Here is a 20,852-nt window from a genome sequence, read left to right on the forward strand (position 1 = left end):
ACTCCCTGCTTCCCACTTGTTCGATACTTCTAGATGCCCAAGTGCTCGGTACTTTTAGATGCTCGGATGCTCGTTGTGTTGTTGGATTATTAGTTCTTGATTTGCAGGATCTTACATGTGTGGCTTATGCTCATTTTATTTTGTTCCTCGGTACTTTTGGCTGCCAAGTTGTTCAGTACTTCTAGATGCCCAAGTGTTTGGTACTTCTGGATGCTCAAATGCTTGTTGTGTTTCTCGATTATTGATTCTTGAAATTTTGCAGGATCTTTATGGGCCTTCCTATTGTGTTGTAATGGCTTTCTTACACTACACAATCAACATTTCAGCCTTGGCTTTATGGACATCTCAAATCGCCCCTGCATACTCATCTTTGGAGTGGCCGAAGTAATTTCCTCATACATCCATCCTTGGTACAACAAAAAAGGACAAGTGAGTATTTGTTGTGTTCGTATGTTGGTACCACACAAAACTGGTCATTTTAGGTGGATGAATTGTGCAAAACATGAAGGAATGATTATAAAGGTTTGAGGAGGTTCGACCAGATTGAACTTGGAAGGAAATGACAAGCTCTCCTATTTAGATGAAGAGTTAAAACATCAAACTTGAAGATCTCAAGCCCTGATTATGCATCATCACTATGTCAAAAAAGTTGACATTTCTTATAAGCAGAGTTTTCTATTTTCCACACATACTTTGCACTGTATCATGTACCAAACATAGCACCTATACTTTGCACTGTACTATGGACAAGTGCTTGTCTTATGCCTTTGCACTATCCACATCCAATTTGCATTGTATCAGCGAACACTACACTGTATTATTTAAACTAGCCTATGGCCATGCTTTGTATATATTTTCACATAGATATATATATAGTGGCTCGGGTTTTTCCCTTGTACTCCCCAAGGGTTTTTTCATCCATAGCTAGAGAGACTAGTTTGAGTGGGAGTGCTAGAGCTATATATAGCTTGCTGTAACTCAGTCTAGCTCCCAACTATATATATGCCTATGATCTATTAATAGAATCACTTTCTTGGGAGCAACTCTTGTGTCCGTCTCTCTCCTCTTTCTCGAGTGTTAGAGCTATATATAGCTCGCCCTAACTCAGCCTAGTTCTCAAAAATGTATATGCCTCTGATCTATGAATAGAATCACTTTCTTGGGAGCAACTCGTGTCTGTCTCTCTCCTCTTTCTCTTCCTCTTATTAACCATTTTATTAGTATCAATATATACCAACACTAATACCGATTGATCTTCACTAATGGTACTTCCAAAACTTACACCAATTCTTCACCCTTTGAAAAACAATAGTGAAAATTTTGTTGGAACTTGAGTTCAAAACCAATGAATACCTTGTAGGTTTTCATACACACTAGTGTAGTAGCTAGTGATACTTAGATGTGTCTTCCGCTTCTATGGATGAATATTATTATGATTCAACCATTAAAACACAAAAAATATTTTAAATATTTGGAAGTGTTTTAGCACATTATACATATTATGGAGCATCTGCAAAATGGATTATGAATCAAAATAACTAAGTCTTTCATACATCATAATTCTACATGTTATAAAATATGGCATTTACAAGATTAGGCAACTAACAATTTGCTTCACAAAATCAACATGTGATGCACAATTTCCATGCTCAAAATTGTTGTCATATTACATTGGAATAATTGTATTTGGATGCATTTTTTGCTATCATTTATCTACAATTTCAGGTTCTTCATGTGATATACTACTTTCTACCATGGGGTCTATATCTACACTAGTAAGATGCAATCAATACACTCTACATCTAGTCCCTCATATTGTTTTCTATGTTTCTATTCATCACTTGTCAAATGTCTTCTCACCCTGAAGGCAAGTCCTATAAACACTCTTCGCATCTCCATTTACAATTTTTAACAAAGTTTCATGGCTTTGCAAGATTTTTTTCCTCATCCAAAAAATTTGACATGGGGTTTCTAACGACCTACCCTATTCTCCATAAGGGAAAGAGATTCTTCATGTGCAAAATTTCCTTCCCTCTTTCTACCATGTTTGCTATCCATATAAGAGAGACAAAAAATTTCATATCATTAATATGTGTTAGCAATTTCAAGAGATTTGAAGTAGTATTTCTTTCCTTATTAGTATATACAGCTAGCATGGGACATTTTTCTTGATACATTCCATGTAAGTGAGCTAGAGATAAAGGAACCATCTAATCTTCTTGTCCCATCGATATAATTTGATGATAATAGACATCGTAATCTAGTTATTGAAATAGGCACTAGATGGGATGTTTCCTTTTCCCACATCTTGCTCTTTCTTGAATACATATCTATCTCCACTATTATCATTTGTAACATCATGCTCTATACACAAACCTTGGTAATTCACATGCATATTGCAGTAGCTAGTGATACTTACATCTATACTCATGAAATTTGTAGACTATATTATAACCTATGTTAGAATTTAACAAAATTTGTGACCTACTAAACAAGTATGATCCGTGGATATCTCTACAATGTAATTTGTGGTTTGATACAAGATACTAAGTGTGAGCTACATTATTAGCTACACTTTGATTGGGTTATTATTATCTATCACAATTCATTCAAAGCTAACCATTTCTCACACATTTTAGTAATAGATTATAGACTATTGAAAAGAATATATAATACAATTTTTAATATCAATGTAGTAGTTGTTATAGGTTGGCATTAGCAAAAATCATGCCATAAAAGCAAAAGTACAAACAATAAAAGTAAAGCAAGAGCATTGTTTTGTTGCGATTTACATAGTGACCCAGCGCCCATGGTATTAGGTAAAATATCATCCATTTCTTGAAAATACAATGTATTCTACTTCACATTACCATGTCGTATACTGATTTACCACACGGTAACATCCTATAGATAGTCTTGATAGAAAGATGATCTTCTACCATTTTAAAATGCTCCTAGGCCGCATGACAAAAATGTTAAATGTTAAAAACCATCGTCGGTCTAAAATCTCCATTTTAAATCCCTTGTAAATACTTGTATTTGTATGTAAAAGCAACACTTCTAGTTTAATTAAAATATCAAAGTTGACAAAATATGAAGAGGGGAGAGGAGAAGAGTGGAGATGAGGAGAGAGGGCACAACTAGAGAGCACACCACAAATGACTAATTGTACGCTAGATTTAGTTGAAAACATAGAATATATACAAACCCATTTAGGGTTAGGGTTAGGGAATCTAACCCTTTCCTTTATAGCACTCTATATGTATTATTGCTATGCACATATGATCATATGATGTTGAGCATGATCTCTCAAAACCTTTCCTCAAGATCAACATCATGAAGTAGGCCTACCCTCAAGAATATGATTCAGGGGAATTGAAGAAGGACTGAACATTACATTCCATCACAACCCTTTAATGGGAATGCCCTTCCTCTACATCAAACCAAGAGCTTGTCTGTGTTTCTCAAAAAGTTCTTTACTGAGTGGTTTGGAAAATATGCCTGCAACATTGTCTTTGCTATCACAATGCTATAGTGTGATGTCACTAAGTAACACTCTTCCCCTGATGAAGTGATCTCTGACATCAATGTGCTTTATCCTGGAGTGATGTACTAGATTCTTAGCTAATGTTTGAGCTGATTTCTTATCACAGTATATTGTTGTTGGCTTTGATTCATCAAAGTAGTCTATTTCTAACAATAGTCTTCTGAGCCATATAGCATCACATGCACCTGTAGTGAGTGCTCTATATTATGCATATCCCTATGTGGATCTCCTAGTCTCATGATCTCTGGTATAGTCACTATCATAGTATCCATGCAGTCGTGGATGACTTCCTCTGTATTCTATTCCAAACTGTCTTATACCTCTGATGTATCTCAAGACTCTTCTGGCTGATTTCCAGTGAGACTCTTTTGGATTTGTGATAAAATGTGCTAGTGAACTTACTGCATAACAAATATATGGCCGTCTGAGATCTAATGAGCTTCATGTAGTATCTGTCATTGACTATAGGTTTTTCTAAATCTTTAGTAAGTTTCAAACTCTGTTCCATGGGAGTGGCTGCAATCTTGCAATCTACCATATGAAACTTCTTCAAGATACTATCAACATACTTGAGTTGATTCATAAAGGTGCTGTCTGAATCTCTCTAGAACTAAATATCAAGACAATAGTGCATAAGTCCAAGATCTTTCATGTTGAACTCTACAGAAAAGTCTTGTTTTATCTTTTTGATGAAGCTATCCTTGCTTTCGGTCACAATATATTAGATCATCTACATACAAAAGTGCAATAGTAATGTCTTCCCCTTGAACTTTGTAGCAGAGAGTATGATCTGCATTGGATTTCATGTATCCTAGATCAACTAAGTACTTATCAATTCTGTTATACCGACTTCTAGGTGCTTGCTTTAAGCTGTAGAGAATCTTTTTGAGCTACAAACCTGATTCTCCTTTCCTCGTTCAACATAACTTGCTGGTTTTTGCATGTAGACTTCCTCATCTAGGTAACCATTGAGAAATGCATTCTTGACATCAAGCTAGTACGTACACATTCCATCTATTGAGTGCTGGTAGTGATATCAAGAACCATATGGAATCTATCTTTGCTACTAGAGCATAAGTCTCATCATAGTCTTGAACATATTGTTGTGCAAATCCTTATGCAACTAGTCTAGTTTTGTATCTTTGAATGCTTCCATCTAGATTGTACTTCACTTTGTATACCCATTTGTTTGCTATGGCCTTATTTTCTACTGGAAGGTTGCATAATTCCCAAGTATTATTCTTGTCCAAAGCATCCATTTCTTCATTCATAGTAGTTTGCCATTTTGGCTTTTCTACTGCATCTTTGAAGTACACTGGCTCTTCTATAGCCATGATGGTAGTCATAAGAGCATAGTTGGTGGTTTCAACTTGAATTGCTTTGCCTTTCAGAGCATATGTCAATCTGGCAGGTGGTCTTCTTTCCCTAGTAGACCATTTGAGATGCTGTGGCTTTGCTTGGGCTGCTTTTGGAAACTCTTGTACTTCTTCATCAACCTTTTCTATAGATGACTCTGAAATCAATGAGTCTATCTCATGTGTATTTGAGGTTTTCCATTATCATTCCTCATCAAATATTACATCTCTAGAGATAATGACTTTGCAATTGATGGGAGCATACAATTTGTATGCTTTGCTTTCTTCACTGTAGCCAACCATGATGCATTTGTGTGACTTCGCATCCAATTTCTGACAATGGTCGTCAGATATGTGAGCATATGCTATGAAACCAAATATTTAGAGATGCCCAATGCATGGCTTGTGTCCATTGAATGCTTCATAAGGTGTCATACCCTGAATCAGTTTGGTTGGAAGCCGATTAAGCAAGTATTTCATAGTGGCTATTTCTTTTACCCAACATTGATTCGGAAGATGCTTCTCACTAAGAATTGCTCTAGAACTATCCTTTTTTATGCATTCCCTAATCCTTGGAATCTTCCTGGGTTGGAATGGTTTCCTCTTTGCTGATTTTGATGTTGCTGATTTTGTTGATGACTTTGTTGCTGATGATGACCACTTTGCTAAAATGATCTACCTCTGCCTATGCTTCTATCTGAAGCTATGAATGCCTGATCATTAGAATGACCTTTGCATGCATGAATGGCCTGAGTCCTGAGCTCTTCAGCAAGTAAGACTAATTGAAGTTCTTCCAGTGTCAGAATTTGCTGTTGGATGGCAATACTATGGACTATATTCTCGTATCCCTCTCCTACTCTATTCAGGATGACTTAAACCATTTTTGTGGGATTCATAGTCTCTCCTGCTGCTGCAAGTTGATTGTTGTAGTCTTTGATCCGGAGTACATAAGCATGATCGGTTTCACTGCTGCTGTTGCGGAAACTCTGGTTTATTTGGTTTCTCAATCAATGCTAGAATCCTAGAATTGTTCTTGGACTCGTAAAGAGCTGCGAACATTTCCCATGCTTCTTTCGATGTCTTGATGGTGTTGAGTTGTCCTAGCATGACATCTTGCACATTCTTCTTGATCAAAGGATATGCATAGTTATCTTTCTTATCCCATTCTACCTGTGCTCGGGCAATGGCATGATCTGCTACATGAGTGGAAATTGCTAGTATAGCTGGAGATCCCACTGTAGGTCTTGTTGTTGGTGTTGTGAAAACAGGTGGAGTAGAGCTAGTGTTGGTTGGACCGTCCAATGGTCTATGTGTAGATCCATTGACATACTCCCATTTGTCTTGAAGTACAAGAATGGTCTCAATTCGGTATTTCCATGTACCGTAGTTGGAGTTGTCTAGCTTAGTAGATGTCTCAAGATTGAGGTGGCTAGTCATAGACATGGTGCAAGAAATGTACTCAAAGTGTCATAAACATTACTATCCAAATCAATTGCAAAACACTAACTGTGGCAAGTGAAATCTTAATTGTCGATGAAAGTAGAACTGCAATATATAATCCAATATGAATTACAAGTCTTGTGGCAAATGATGCTAGGAAAAGCCAAGAGGCTTCACAAGGCTGAAATGATGTGCACAATGCCATGAAATAGCTAAATAGTCTTTACAATGATGGCCTGTGTGTGTGAAATCAAATCATGTGCTATCTTTCCATTGATCAATCGATCAATTCCTCTGAACACTTTGAAGTTTGCTCACTTAACTGATGAACGTCAGGTTTCAAGTAATGTGATGATGTGAAACTGTATGTGAGCATAGGGACTGACTACGAGTAGGAACTAGTCGAGAACTTTGGGCACGACTTAGATTGGCAACTTAGACAAATCCAAAGTGTCTCATCTATGGTGATATAGTCTACTCTAATATAGATCTATACCAACTGTTGATCGATGAAAGAATAGCAAATAATTTATTTTCTTTGGTTCTTTTTATGTGCTAGGTTAGATGCATCGATGTAGAGGCTAATGGCATGTAGGAAGTGGATTTGTCAATGAGGCTCAAAAGTGAGTGATACTTGTGCCAAAATGTGCACGTTATATGACAAACGTGTAGAGCACAAAAGATCGATCGTTTCATCTTTTTGTAACACCCTCAAATTATTCCTCAATCAAGAGATATGACTTGATCTATGTGGAGGGGCAAAAAGGATGAAAATGTGCTCAGTGATGTGGTAGTCAGGATCATATGTAAAATGTGCTTGTGGATGTGTGCCTTTGAAGCACAATGGTGATGTGGTAGTTGTGTGCACATGCTACTGTGCCTATGGAGAGGTAACTGTGCACTTGGTAATGTCGACTTTGACTAATGACTTGGCATTGACGACTCAGCTTTGACTGGTCAACTATTGATTGATGAGATGGGTGAAAGATGATGTGGTAGTTGAGCTAGCAGGTGACATGGCCTAAAAGTCAATGAGTTGCAGGTTGGAGGTTTGCTTAAGCTAATCTGTAACAACTCGTTCGTTGATGAATAATATTATACCACATGTCGGATGGAGGTTCTCTTAGGCCAACCTAGAACATCTCATGTGTGGTCGAAATTCATACTATATATTACCAAAACTCTACAAACTAGTATTTAAGAATGATGAGGAAATATTTAACTTTGAGTCGTTGCGGGCTCACTTATGCCAGCGGTTTGCATCTCACTCGAAGTTTAGCTAGTTGTGGAGCTTGCAATTGCCTGCTCGTAGCAACTCGCAAAACTATGTCGTGTACATGTGGAGAGATAGTGATCGATATACATAGATTTAGTATCCTTTATGTTTTATAGATTATTAGGTGAAACAAATTAGATATGAATATATTACATACGTTTCAATTTGTAGCCTTTATTAGAACTCAAACTCCATAGTACATATATACATAGAAAAAAACAATATTGAGGATTCATGAGGGTATTAGGTTAACAAATTCTCCTAGCTTAGAAAGTGACAGTAAAATTGTTTATAACTACTTGTGTAAGTAATGCTAGCTACTGCACCAGTCTGTGCAAAATACCGACATTTGTCAATAGAGCATGATGTTGTAGATGATCATGGTGCAGATAGATGCTTACTAGAGAGGGAGAAGAATGTGGGAAAACGCAATTTGCCATCCCACGCCTATTTCAATAGGTAGATTACCACGTTCACAATCATCCAATTACGTCGACGAGAGGGGACAAGACAGCTGGTGGATGATTTCTCTCTCTCCAGGTCTAGCCAGCTTGCATGGAGTATTCTAAGGTAGTGTCCCAAATAGCCACATTGATTTTTTACATAGAACTGTAAAGTATTTAGAATATTGTTATGTGTCCTAGAACCTAAATGATATGGTAGTATCCAAAACATTAAAACTAATGTGAATATACATAGTACTTATATAAATTTTTGTATGTTTCTATTACAATCTTTATTGGAAGCATGGCTCCAAAAAAATGAGGAAGAAATCTAACAAAGGCTCGCGATTACGTTATGATGTTGCCTAACAAGAAGTGGAAATGAAAATTTTGTCATGAAGAGTACTCCGGCTCCGGCACAAGAATGCAAAAACACTTCTTGGGTGATAGCAACAAACACATTGGAAAATGCAAGGGGCCAGGAGTTGAGAGAGTTATAGCCACTCTGGGTGGAAAAATGCCTAAAAGTATAGACAACCAGGTAGATGATATAGTCACACACCACCAATCCCAGCCTCAAGAAGGTATATATGCCTAATGATTTACTCACACCTCCATCTAGTCAATCTATAGATGTGCCACCTCAAAGTAGTGGTGTGGCCTTGTTCACACAGATGGCAAGCTGCTCTATGAAGTACATGGATAGTGGACAATGTAGTGACATTTCTTGTTCGCAATCGCATGCGCATCTCTAAAGATCTTTGGAAGAGTCATTTAGACAACATATAGAGAAAACACAACAATATGTTTTGAGGCCATTTGTCGCACCGGTTACCCACTAAGAATGGTTCAAAGTCCGCATTGGAAAAGAGCCATGGCATCTGTAGCAAAGGTGGGTCTAGGCTTTACATTGCCCAGTTACAATGCTATCTGCAACAACTACTTGGATGCATACTATGAGAGGATGAAACTAGAGATGGAGCAAGTAGTATATGATGGTATTGAGAGAACAGGATGTTCCATTGTTAGTGATGGATGGAAAAATGTCTCCAAGAGGCCTCTAATCAATATCATGTTCGTGACATTTAAGGGAGAGGCTTTTCATCAATCCATTGCCACAAGTGGTAATGCCAAGATAGGTGAATACATTGCTAAACAATTGGAGGCTGTAATCCTAGATGTTGGGGAGCATAATGTTGTTCATATAATCACCGACAATGCGAAGACTGTAGGAAAGCTGAAAAAATTATAAATAAAAAATATCCAACCATTTGTATCATGCTCTTGCCATTGCCTTGACCTTGTGCTTGAGGATTGGTATAAATTAGTGGAGACTATGTGATTCAAAGCCATTGTAGATGAAGGAAAGATTGGTGTTATACTTCCTGCAAAAACCACCAACCTGCAGAACATCCACTAGATTTTTTGAAACCTTACAAAACACGTTTCATAACAAACTATATAATGTTAAACCATTTGCTCAAGCTACGGCTAGTTGTAACGGAGACATTATTCAATGTAGAAATTAGTAAGTGGATAGCTGAGTCAACCTCACCAAATGCACATACTGAATTCATAGAGATGAAGCAAATGGCTCACATTGCTAGCTTTTGGAACATAATAGTTGAAACGGCAGATGTAATGAGGCCAATATGGTTTGTCATTTGGAAATTAGATATGAAAGTTCCAATTTTGGGCAATGCTTATATGGCTTGGTGGACTGCTGAGCGAGACCTTTTAAAGGAAAATAGAAGATCCACAAGCGACAATGTTGGCTACAGCATCGGTCATTGTGCCACTTTGCAAAAGATGTTTTGAAAGTGATGGAATCGTGCTCACAATGACCTTCACTATGCTGGTCATATTTTAGATCCCCAATGGTGGGAGTATCATCCGAAAACATTGGAACATGTAATTCAGCCTTGGCATAATCTCTTGGGATGATTTTTTGAGGATGGATCTAAATATGTTGCTATTGTCATGGAATTATCCGCTTTTCAAAATAGGGAAGGGCTGTTTGCAAATACAGTTAGAATACAAGACCTCGCAAAGGAGATGCATGCATGGAGATGGTGGGAAGAGTGTGGTGCCTCAACACCTCATTTGCAAACATTGGCATTGAAAGTGCTATCCCAGCCTTGTAGCAATTTGTCGAGTGGATGAAATTGGAGTAGTTAAAAGTTTGTTCGTTCAGTCACAAGAAATTTCTTAAAGATAGAAAGAGGAGAGAAATTGGTATATGTTTATGCAAATGGTAGAGTTTCTGATGATGTTAAGGGAGACAGAGTAACAATGGAGATTTAGCCAAGTGGGAACATTGTGATGTCCCAGGTCCATTGCATGATCCTCCCATTGTTCGACAATTGCAAGTCGTAACTGAAGCAATCTCTAACGATGAGCATAAGCTCATGCTTATGCTTATGCATGAGCTTATGCGGAAAATAGAGAATGAGACAAGCATAAGCTCATGCTTATGCTTCTCTCTTTCCCCCTTCTCTATTTCCCCCTTCTCTCATTCTCTATTTCCGCATAAGCTCATGCTCATGCATGAGCATAAGCATGAGCTTATGCTTATGCTTATGCTTAATCATGCTTATGCTCATGCATGAGCATGAGCTTATGCTCATGCTTATGCTTCTCTCTTTCCCCCTTCTCTATTTCCCCCTTCTCTCATTCTCTATTTCCGCATAAGCTCATGCTTATGCTTCTCTCTTTCCCCCTTCTCTATTTCCCCTTTCTCTCATTCTCTATTTTCGCATAAGCTCATGCTTATGCTTCTCTCTTTCCCCCTTCTCTATTTCCCCCTTCTGTCATTCTCTATTTTCGCATAAGCATAAGCATGAGCTTATTCTCTCTAACTCTTATTCTCTATTTCCCTCTTCTTCCTCTTCTCTTTCCTTTTCCTCTTCTTTCCTTTCCCTCTTCTTTCCCTCTTTCCTTTCCCTCTTCTTTCCTTTCCCTCTTCTTTCTCCTTGCCTATGCCTATGCCTATGCCTATGCTTATGTTTGTTTTTTTGTTTTTTGTTTTCGTGTTTGTGTCTATGTTAGACATGGGATCACGTCGCTCATCCGATGAGTACGGACAGCCTCGCAGGAGAAGAGCTCATGATCTTTATGCTCCAAAGGACTTTGATTCCTCTCAGGCAACTACCCCTGGACCGACTCGGACCTAGCACTATGACTACCCCTGGTCCGCCTCCTCTTTCACATAGCACTGCGACTACCCCTCGAGGAACTCCTTTGCTAGTTGCGCATGGCTTTGTTGGGAGTCCCGACGAGTTTGTAGTGCAAATGAGTGATGAGGAGGCAGCGAGATTCTTCTCTCTGCTATCTCAGAGAACCTCAACAATTCCCTCCCCTACACCGACGGGTGGACGTGTACTGCCCAGCCGTCCCCTGGTGCCCCTTCGACCGTGGGGTCATCACCTGCACATGCCTCTCGTAAAAGAAGGAAGAGTAGGAAGGGCGGCTCATGTTGTGCTCACTCGGGAGATGTAGACGAGTTAGCACACTCATGCTCCTTTAGGTCTCCACTTTGGTCCGGAGACATAGTATCAGTAGGGTCCCTTTCCCTCTCCTACTCCCACTACTCCTCCTCGCTCTGCAAGCGCTCACACAGCTTCCACTCCTTCTGACTCTGCTAGCGTCAGTCCTCCTTACTCATCAGGGGATCTCTCCTATCAAATCACAGTTGCCGGAGAGATAATAGAAGAAAGAAAGGGCAAAGCAGTGATGGCCGCCATGAGGAGGTTGATGAGTCATCACTTCAAGAGTGGCATAAATACCGATTGGCGGTATCAAGATGCCCAAAAGAAGCAGGCGGTCATCAATGAGTTAAAACAAAGATACCCTAATCTGCCGAATGTGGAGTTTAATGAGGATTATATGCGAGAGCGCATGGGTTTGGTCTTGAAGCATTGTAGATCAACCTTGCGTACTTCCATCACAAAGGGGTTGGCTAAGCCCAACTGGGCAGACAAAGCTGATTGGAAGTACTTTAAGAAGCAACATAGGGACCATCCTGAATTGTTCGAGGGTCAGAAGAGGGCTGCGACGTTGTAGGTACTTCGCACTTTGGTGCAGGCAGACGGTATGCATTCGAGGCAATCGTGGCAAGTCTACTTCTTCTCATTTAATGTATTGTTCTATTTGTTTTACTTATTACATGCACTTTAGCTAACTCTAACTCTCGTAAATTGGATCCACAACAAGCTGCGATGGATCATCTTCCTACAGATGTAGAGACGCGACGCGCATTTCGGATAGGAACAAAGCCGTGGTTCATTTAGCAAGAGGCAATGGGAGCGACGGTCGATTGGGCTGAGGTGGATGCTCGCACAGTATAAGTTTACTCCTACTTGTAATCTCACTTTTTAATTTAAGTTCCAATCTAATTTTTGATTTATATGGTTCACTCTTAGGGTCGAAGCTCAAGTGTCCCATCATTAGAGGCGAGCGATCAATAGGGCCAAGGATCAGATGCAAGTGACAAGGACAAGGGAGAAGACGCAGGTGACGAGGACCAAGGAACATGCCAACAAGATGAGGATGATTCCGATTCGGATGAGTAGTAGTGGTAGTAGCATTTTGTATATCTGCTCATTTGAGCAATTTTGTATCACCCTTTCGAAAGGGTAATTTTGTTACAAACAATGTTGTATATGTCCGACATGTATATGCTTTTGTTGCTCATCATTTCATAAGAGCAATTTTGTATCACCCTTTTTGCAAGGGAAATTTTGTTATAAAAAATCTTTGTTTTTTAATTACAAAAAAAAAAAGGATTAGTGAGACTAAACAAGGCCATAGGAAAGCCCTGTTTAGCCCCACTAACCCTTTTTTTTTAGTTCTGTTAATCGTCGCTATATAGCGACATTTATCAGTGTCGCTATATAGCGATGATTAACAGTATCGCTATATAGCAACGTTTGCCAATGTCGCTATATAGCGACGATCCTTTTCCTATGCTTTTAGCGACACTTATAGCGACGTTTGCACCCGTGAAAAAAAAAAATTAATGTAAAAAGCATCGGTATTTTCGTCGAAAAATGGCCTATGCCTTGTAGTAAAATAGGCCCCACGAGCATGGTACCAGCGAATAGATGCCTACTTTCTACAAAACGGGTTCAGGAGGAGCCCATGTGATGCAAATCTGTATATCTTCAGAGAAGGAGGCAGTTGTATGATCGTGGTCCTTTATGTAAATGACCTTGTCATAACAGGAAACCATGAAGAGAAGATCTCACAGACAAAGCATTTGCTAGGGAGAGAGTTTGAAATGACATCAGACCTCGAACTGATGCATTTCTGTTTGGGGATTGAAGTTTGGCAAGAGCCGAAATAGATCTTCATTTCACACCTGAAGTATGCTGGAGAGATACTAAAGGCATTTGGCATGGCTGAGTGCAAGACAGTTGGTACCCCTATGGAGGTTGATGTGAAGCTCTCAAATGAGGATTCATCACCACTGGTGGACGAAGCGAAGTACAGAAGACTTGTGGGCAATTTGATTTACCTGTGCAATAGACGGCCGGACATCAGTTTTGCGACTGGTGTACTAAGCAGGTTTTCCAATCAGCCCCAGGAGAACCATTGGAGGGCAGGGCTGCGAGTGCTGAAATACATCAAAGGCACACTTGATTATGGCATCAGCTATACCAAGGGCAACATCTTGACCAGATTCTGTGACTCGAATTGGGCAGGAGACGTGGACAGCAGGAGATCAGTGATAGGTTACTGTTTCTCACTTGGATCTGGAGCTGTGTCATGGGTTAGAAAGAAGCAACCCACAATTGCTCTTTCTTCTACCAAGGCTGAGTATAAATTGTTAGATATCAATGCTCCACTCTCGTGCAACTACGCAGGAACCAGCTAACTCTACTTGTAAGCCCCCTATATGAGGAGAAGGCATTTGAGTAGCTCGGTTATCCGGTAGGTCTTGGTTTGGACACCAAATGGGGACCATGTGCTCGGGGGGGTCACTCTTTATATGTTACCCTATCACGTGAGCTCAACAGAAGGATGTTTTTAATATCTAAATTTAACAAAAGTTAATTTACATAAGGGAGTATTTAAAACAATTTTCAAAAAAATTTACAGATTTGTATAGAAAAAGGGTACATTTTATTAATGAAAAATTTACAGATAAGGGATTTTAGAAATATGCCTTGAACGCACGTGATATAGAGGGTTTATACATAGTGACCCCCCTGAGACCATGTGTGGCCTGATGGTTGGATGGCTTCAGATAGAGTTGGCACACCCCGAACTAGGCTACATGCAAGTGTAGGAAGGCATCCCTTAAGTGACCGCACTGAGGGTAGACGGAGCATTTCTTGGGGCAGCCCACTCTCGGGTTCCGTGGCCCATTTGGTGCCTCAGATGATCCCGAATGGCTCTAGGCCGAACAGAGTCCATAGGTTAGTTGCTCTGTTTTGCGCACCGGTTCTATCATATGGTCGGTGGCCTATTTTCGGACCAACCCCCAATCGGCCATTTTGGGCGGACTGGGTCGGTCACCCAATTGAGCCTAACCCACTACTACACACGGATCCTATTGCGACGTTTACATACCGACATTTAGCGCCCGCTTAGCGTTGATCATCGGTATGAAAAGCGGCGGGTTTTGTAAATCATCGCTATATAGCGACTTATGTAAAAGTCACTATATAGCGACTTTCGAAAGTCGCTATATAGCGACACTGATACAAAATATTATAGCGACATTTTTACAGAGAGGTTTTTTTTTTTTTTTAGGCCTTAAAAGTTAGTTTTTTCCAATGACAAAATTTTTTAGATTTTCATACATGTTTGAGCTCATAGAGAATAAAAAAGTGAGAGCATGTACATCAAGCCTTTGAAGCTCATATATTCATGTCCAAGTTTGAGATGAGAAAAATCAAATAAGAGCATTTACATCAACTGTTTCATCTTAAGCCAAGTCTAAGGCGCCAAGCAAGTCTATCTCCAACTCTATACCGAGTTGATCTCCTATATCATCATCGTACTCTAGCATCGTACGTTCACCTAAAAGTATTTGATCATCTTCTTCAATAAAGCTTAAGTGTGGTGATTGATCTTGATGATTGTTGTCTTCTTCATCAATATCGTGATCTCCATCCTCCTCTCGTGCGATGTCATTATGCGCATCTTCCTCTTGGCTCATATGGTGATCTACATCTTCTTCGCTAGATTCATCAATTGGATCCGGCATTGGTAGTGGCATCTCCGTATCCACATCTTGATCTTCAAAAATTTGCTTACTTCGTGGTGCAACTTGGATCACATACCACCATCTTGGATCAGAACGATCCAGATGAAAAACCACCTATATTGAAGATGGGTGCCAAATGTCGTCAATTATATATATATATCAATGGACTTTAAAAACGAAAGCTTCGACTAATTAAATCATTAGTATGCAGCTGCTCACAGTGCTCAGGAAGAACAAAAGTATCACTTTCATCGGTCCAATGTTTGGTGGAGTCTATTGCAAAGAGACCGCTACTATCTTTTGTCACTGTCGCATGGGGACCGTTGTAAGTAGTTCTAAACCATTTTACATCAAGAATGAAAATAGTAAATCGTCTGAAATCAATTTTATAGATGTCGCATATGGTTCCACAATAATCCAATTGTGAGGAGAGAAGATTGGTATCCGAAGCACTTGCTCGGCTATCTTGTGTGAAGTTAGCCATGACTCCACAATCATACGTGACTCTCTTTGAATCGATGCGTTCCACATGAAAATGTCATCCATATGAACATAATGCACTGTACTTTTTGTACTGTAAAAGAGCATCATTAAAACAATGAAGATGCACCTATTTTATAGCATATATTGCCACGAATAATTACTTAATTACGTCAAGAGATAAGAAACTTACATGCACCATACATCCAGATGATAACTCCCGCTCGTGCTCGTTTATTGTCTCTCCATCACGTTCGGCTTTACGTAAAGCCAGTTGTAGCCAATCAAGTGACATGTGAGTAGGGAGAAGAGCCAGATCTCGTGGATATGGTTGTGATCGCCTGTACATTACTCTGAATCTCGTCCTTGCATTTATTCTTTCTGCTTTGGCCACTTCATATCTCTCAATCCACTTCTGCATCTCAGGGCTATTGAGGATACAAAACTTATTGAATTTCTCCATTTGCTCTTCGCTCATCTTTCTTTCAATCCCTTTTCCTTGGGGAACCTCGCCAATGATGCGATCATCATCCTTGTTGTGCCAAGCTTGCGGCATATCAGGATCCGTGGATGCAAGAAACTCTGTGATATATACTAATGACTCTTGCACAAGCCATCCCTCTGCCATGCTTGCTTCCGGTCTTGCTCTTTGTCTTACAAACCCCTTTAAAGTTTTCATAAACCGCTCGAGAAAAAACATCCATCGATTATGAACAGTACCTGCTATAGCCACCTTATCAACTATGTGCACAAGCAAGTGGACTTGAGTTGTCATAATGCTTGAGGGAAAGTGCTTCTCAAGCAAGCATACGGCTTCGATGGATTCCACCCTAGCCTTCTGATCTCTTTTTGAGATATCCACCTATTTCACATGTCCATGCATATGTAAGATATTTGAGATATTTGAGAAAATACATAATGCGATTTGATAGTAAGCATACCTCACAATACCACAGATCTTGATTATAGCATTTCTAACATCTTCTTGTAAGGACCCTTTTATTGTAATTGGGAGGATGAACTATCAAAGCAACAATGAAGTCATGTCAACAATATAACATAATAATAATTATGCTAACGCATCACTATTATAGGTACACTAATTCTACTTAGAATACCTATAAGACCTTGTGCCAATCATGGGACTTGAGGCCACTAAGCTTATTGTCCTTTGAAAATGCTCCTTTCAAGCAACGCATGTAGCCTGTCGGTGTTTGAAAAGAGGCAATGTCTGCCTTGACCGCTGTCTCCTCCCTCGTAAAGAGGATCCATGTTGCTTTTGGGAGGACAACTTTTCCCGAAGCATGCACTTGGGGCCACAAATGAGACATCCTATTCATAGCACGCAAGTCTTCTTGCACTCCTCTCGAGTCCTTGGAACCAACCAAGTGTGCCCAAATAGTAGCCCCCACATTCTTGAAGATATGCATGGGATCCAAGAGATGATGGATTTGTAACTGACCCCAATAAGAAAGCTCGTGAAAGATCGATAGCCTCTTCATACTAGGAGAAGGTTCCTCTTCATTCGCCCTCCAAGCTTGAATCCAATCACTTGCCTTCAAATATGATGGTGGTGGGTCAAGCTGACCTCCACGTGCGAGATGGTCGAGCGGAAGGTATCGAGCGTGACCTTCATAAACATTTTTCCTCATATGTTTGGAGTAGCGTGCAAGCGATTTCAGAGCCGGTCCACAAACAGGACAAGCATGGTACCCACTTGTAACAAGTCCTACACGCGTGCATGAATGTGTTAGTACAAGACATGCATGCAAAAGAGAGTTAAAAAAGCATAATCTCTTATTGTACATGTAAAGACACAACCACGTACCTGCGCACTCTCCATATCCTGGTTAGTCATGCATGGTCCACATCAAGATACCCCTGACCAAAATATCATTGGTATGTCTAGGAGCTCTGGAAATATCAAAGACCTACACTCCTCTCCATAATATCTGTAACTCCTCTATCAAAGGTGCCATGTACACGTCCATGTTTTTTGCCTTGTACTTTCCTGGCACAAGTAGTGCAAGCATGAGGTGTCCCTTTTTTATTGTTAGCCATGGTGGGATATTGTAATTCACCACGACTATGGGCCGTGTCGACCAAGATGTCGAGCGTAACCCGAAAGGATTCACGCCTTCCATGGCTAGCCCAAGATGTAAGTTGCGTGGCTCCCTCACAAAGTCCGGCCACTGATTATCTATGTGCTTCCAAGCTGCACAATCTGCGGGAATCCTCAATGTGTGATCAGCGGACCGATGAGATGCATGCCATGTCATCAACTCCGCTATGGATTTGCATCGAAACATGTGTTGTATTATTGCAATGATGGGAAAGTGTCTTAAGACCTTTACCAGTATCCGCTCACCTTGCAAGTCATCTCTATATCGTTGTTCCTCACACTTTGGACAACTAGCCAAATCTCCATGCTCACGACGAAAGAGAATACAATCATTACGGCAATCATGGATGGTATCATAATCCATACCCACCGTTGTTAGCATCTTTTTCGCTTCATCTCTTGATGCGGGCATGGTATTTGGTGCAGGCAACATCTTCTGGAGCAACCTATGACAAAGACACTATCCAAATGATGATTCTCAAAACAAAAAATATCCAAATAATGAGTCAAATTAATGCAAGGGCTAACCTCATTAAGGCCAAGACACTTGTATCCGACCACCCATACTGTACTTGTAGATTCAAGATTGAGACACAAGCACGAACTTTAGACATCCTAGCACCCTCGTACAATTGTGTTGATTGTAACTCTTGCATTTTGACCTCAGACTCTGACATCACGTGTCGACCATACCCTCGTCGTCATCCGGGAGACTATAGTCTTGTTGAATCTTGTTTTAAGATTTTGTGTAAATATAAGATCTTCTATTTCTTGGTATACAATAAGATTGCAAACTTAAATATCTTTGACTTACTGATGATCCATCAACATGTGCAACACCAACGAGGGGTACTAGTTCCGGCTCCTCCCCATACATCTACAAGTGGCACATGATAATACGACGTTGATGTCGTACTTCTCGCTTGCAATGAGTGCAATGACAGTATAACCTCTCCGTAAGCCACTTTGTGCTCCCGGGCATTGGCGCATCATCGGACGAGCTTCCACTCGTCCCTTCTATCTACACTTATAAAATCACAACATAAGCATGAAGAGGAGATATTGACAATTATAAAATAGCATGTTTGAGCTTCTCTTGAGGCCATATTAAAAAAGTGACAGTAAGCGTCGCTATATAGCGATGTTGTGGGTTAAAACCCGAAACGCTAAACGCGTGGCGCTTTCTTCAAACTATTCCCTAATCTCTCAAGTAAGCAATCCAAAATCTCCTCCCACCTATTTTCGACGACCTCCCACCTATTCCAAGCAACCTCCCACTCTATTTTCCACTCCTCACCCTTCTCCTACCTCTTGTACTCCCTCTCTATCCTTTTCCCTCTTTGAAAGAAAGTTCTTCAAGAGGTGAGTTTGTTTCAACAATGTAGGTTGTTTATTTGTTAGCTTTAGTTTTGTGAGTGTTTCTTCTTGTATTGCTAAACCTGTAAACTAGTTTTCATGCTTGTTTTGAAAGGATTGAAACCGAGGGTTGGTACAAGTCACTTGTATATATTTATGAGTTTCTTATTGATGTGGATAGCTCTCTCCCACGACTATGGAGAGATAATGAAGACCTAAGTATTACCTCTATTGTACCTCAAGGGAAGGGATGTCGGAGCAAAGTAATGGACACGGAGTTGCTTAATAATATCAACCTCTATTGCATGCTTAATAGTGATGTGATATGTTTTGGATGTCAAGTGGTTTAAGGATGTGGTGGAAAGAGGCCCTAATGTAACAATAAAATGCCATGCAAGTGGCTTTGTAGCTATTGACTCCACAAAGTTTTGTTGGCAAAGCAAGAAGGACACACTAGTGCTAACACAACAATGTGAATAGGTATTGTACACATATATAAAAATACTCACTTTTTAATATTGGATACGTTTGATGCAAGGAAAGTAACATGTTTGTATTTGTGTTTGAATTAGGTTGTCGATCAACCAAAGGTGGATAATAATAGGTGGTGGCACATCATACCTATTACACCATGTTTCAAAGTGATGTATAGTGCATTTACTAAAATGGAGCGTATGGAGGATGATCATGGCCATGGAGGTGATGATGATCGTGATACGAGAGAGGACGATGATCGTGATACGAGATAGGAGATACAGATATTTAAGTGATTACCCATGAGGACGAGCCTGCCATTGGTGATGCTGATTTCAATGAGCACAGTAGCACAAGTAGTAGTGGGCTGAATGTATTTGTAGATCTCAACATTGGTTTGGATATTGAAGTAGATATCTTGGCAAGGGTTGATCTCATTGAGTATGAGATCGCTATCATTGATATTGGCAAAACTATTTTACATATTGTCTCGTTCTCCTCACCTCACTTAATTTTTGTATATGTGGGTTTGCCAAAAAGCATTAATATTTTTATTCACTCTCTGTACTCTCTGCTGTGCATTTATAAATGCATCTAAATATTCATTTAAAAGACAATGTACACATGCTATTAGACATGTTAATAACCATGCTATTAGACACGTTAATAACCATGCTATTAGACACGCTGATAGATGCGCTAATAAAGATGCTCATATTTTTTCTAATTCAAAGGCCCATGTGAGGATGAGCTGGAAGATTCATACCATCCACAAGATCATGTCGATTGATAGCAAGTAGCTTAGCAAAATCTTAATGAAAAAAATGATGATGCTATAGCTTGCAGTCCATATCACCAGGGGCTATAACCACATTGGAAATATCATCATTTAAGGAAAGTTGAAAGAGGTTACCATGTCAAGGAGCAACTACTATGGTATGTCCATCTTTTTCAATCCGACATTGTGTGTGGTCAAAGCCAATAAAGAGTCAAAGGTCAACAAGTGGTGCAATAGAAAGAAGATTCCTCTGAAGATCTGGAACATGAAGAATGCCTCGCAAGACTCTTGTTGAAGAAAGAGTGCCAAGATATAAATCACCAACACCCATGACTTGACAAAGTAGTGTCATCAACAAGATAAACCAA

The sequence above is a fragment of the Dipteris shenzhenensis genome, chromosome 26 (assembly GCF_047967505.1).
Source record: "Dipteris shenzhenensis isolate YYH24624 ecotype China chromosome 26, Dip_SZ_1.0, whole genome shotgun sequence".
Classification (NCBI taxonomy): Eukaryota; Viridiplantae; Streptophyta; class Polypodiopsida; order Gleicheniales; family Dipteridaceae; genus Dipteris; species Dipteris shenzhenensis.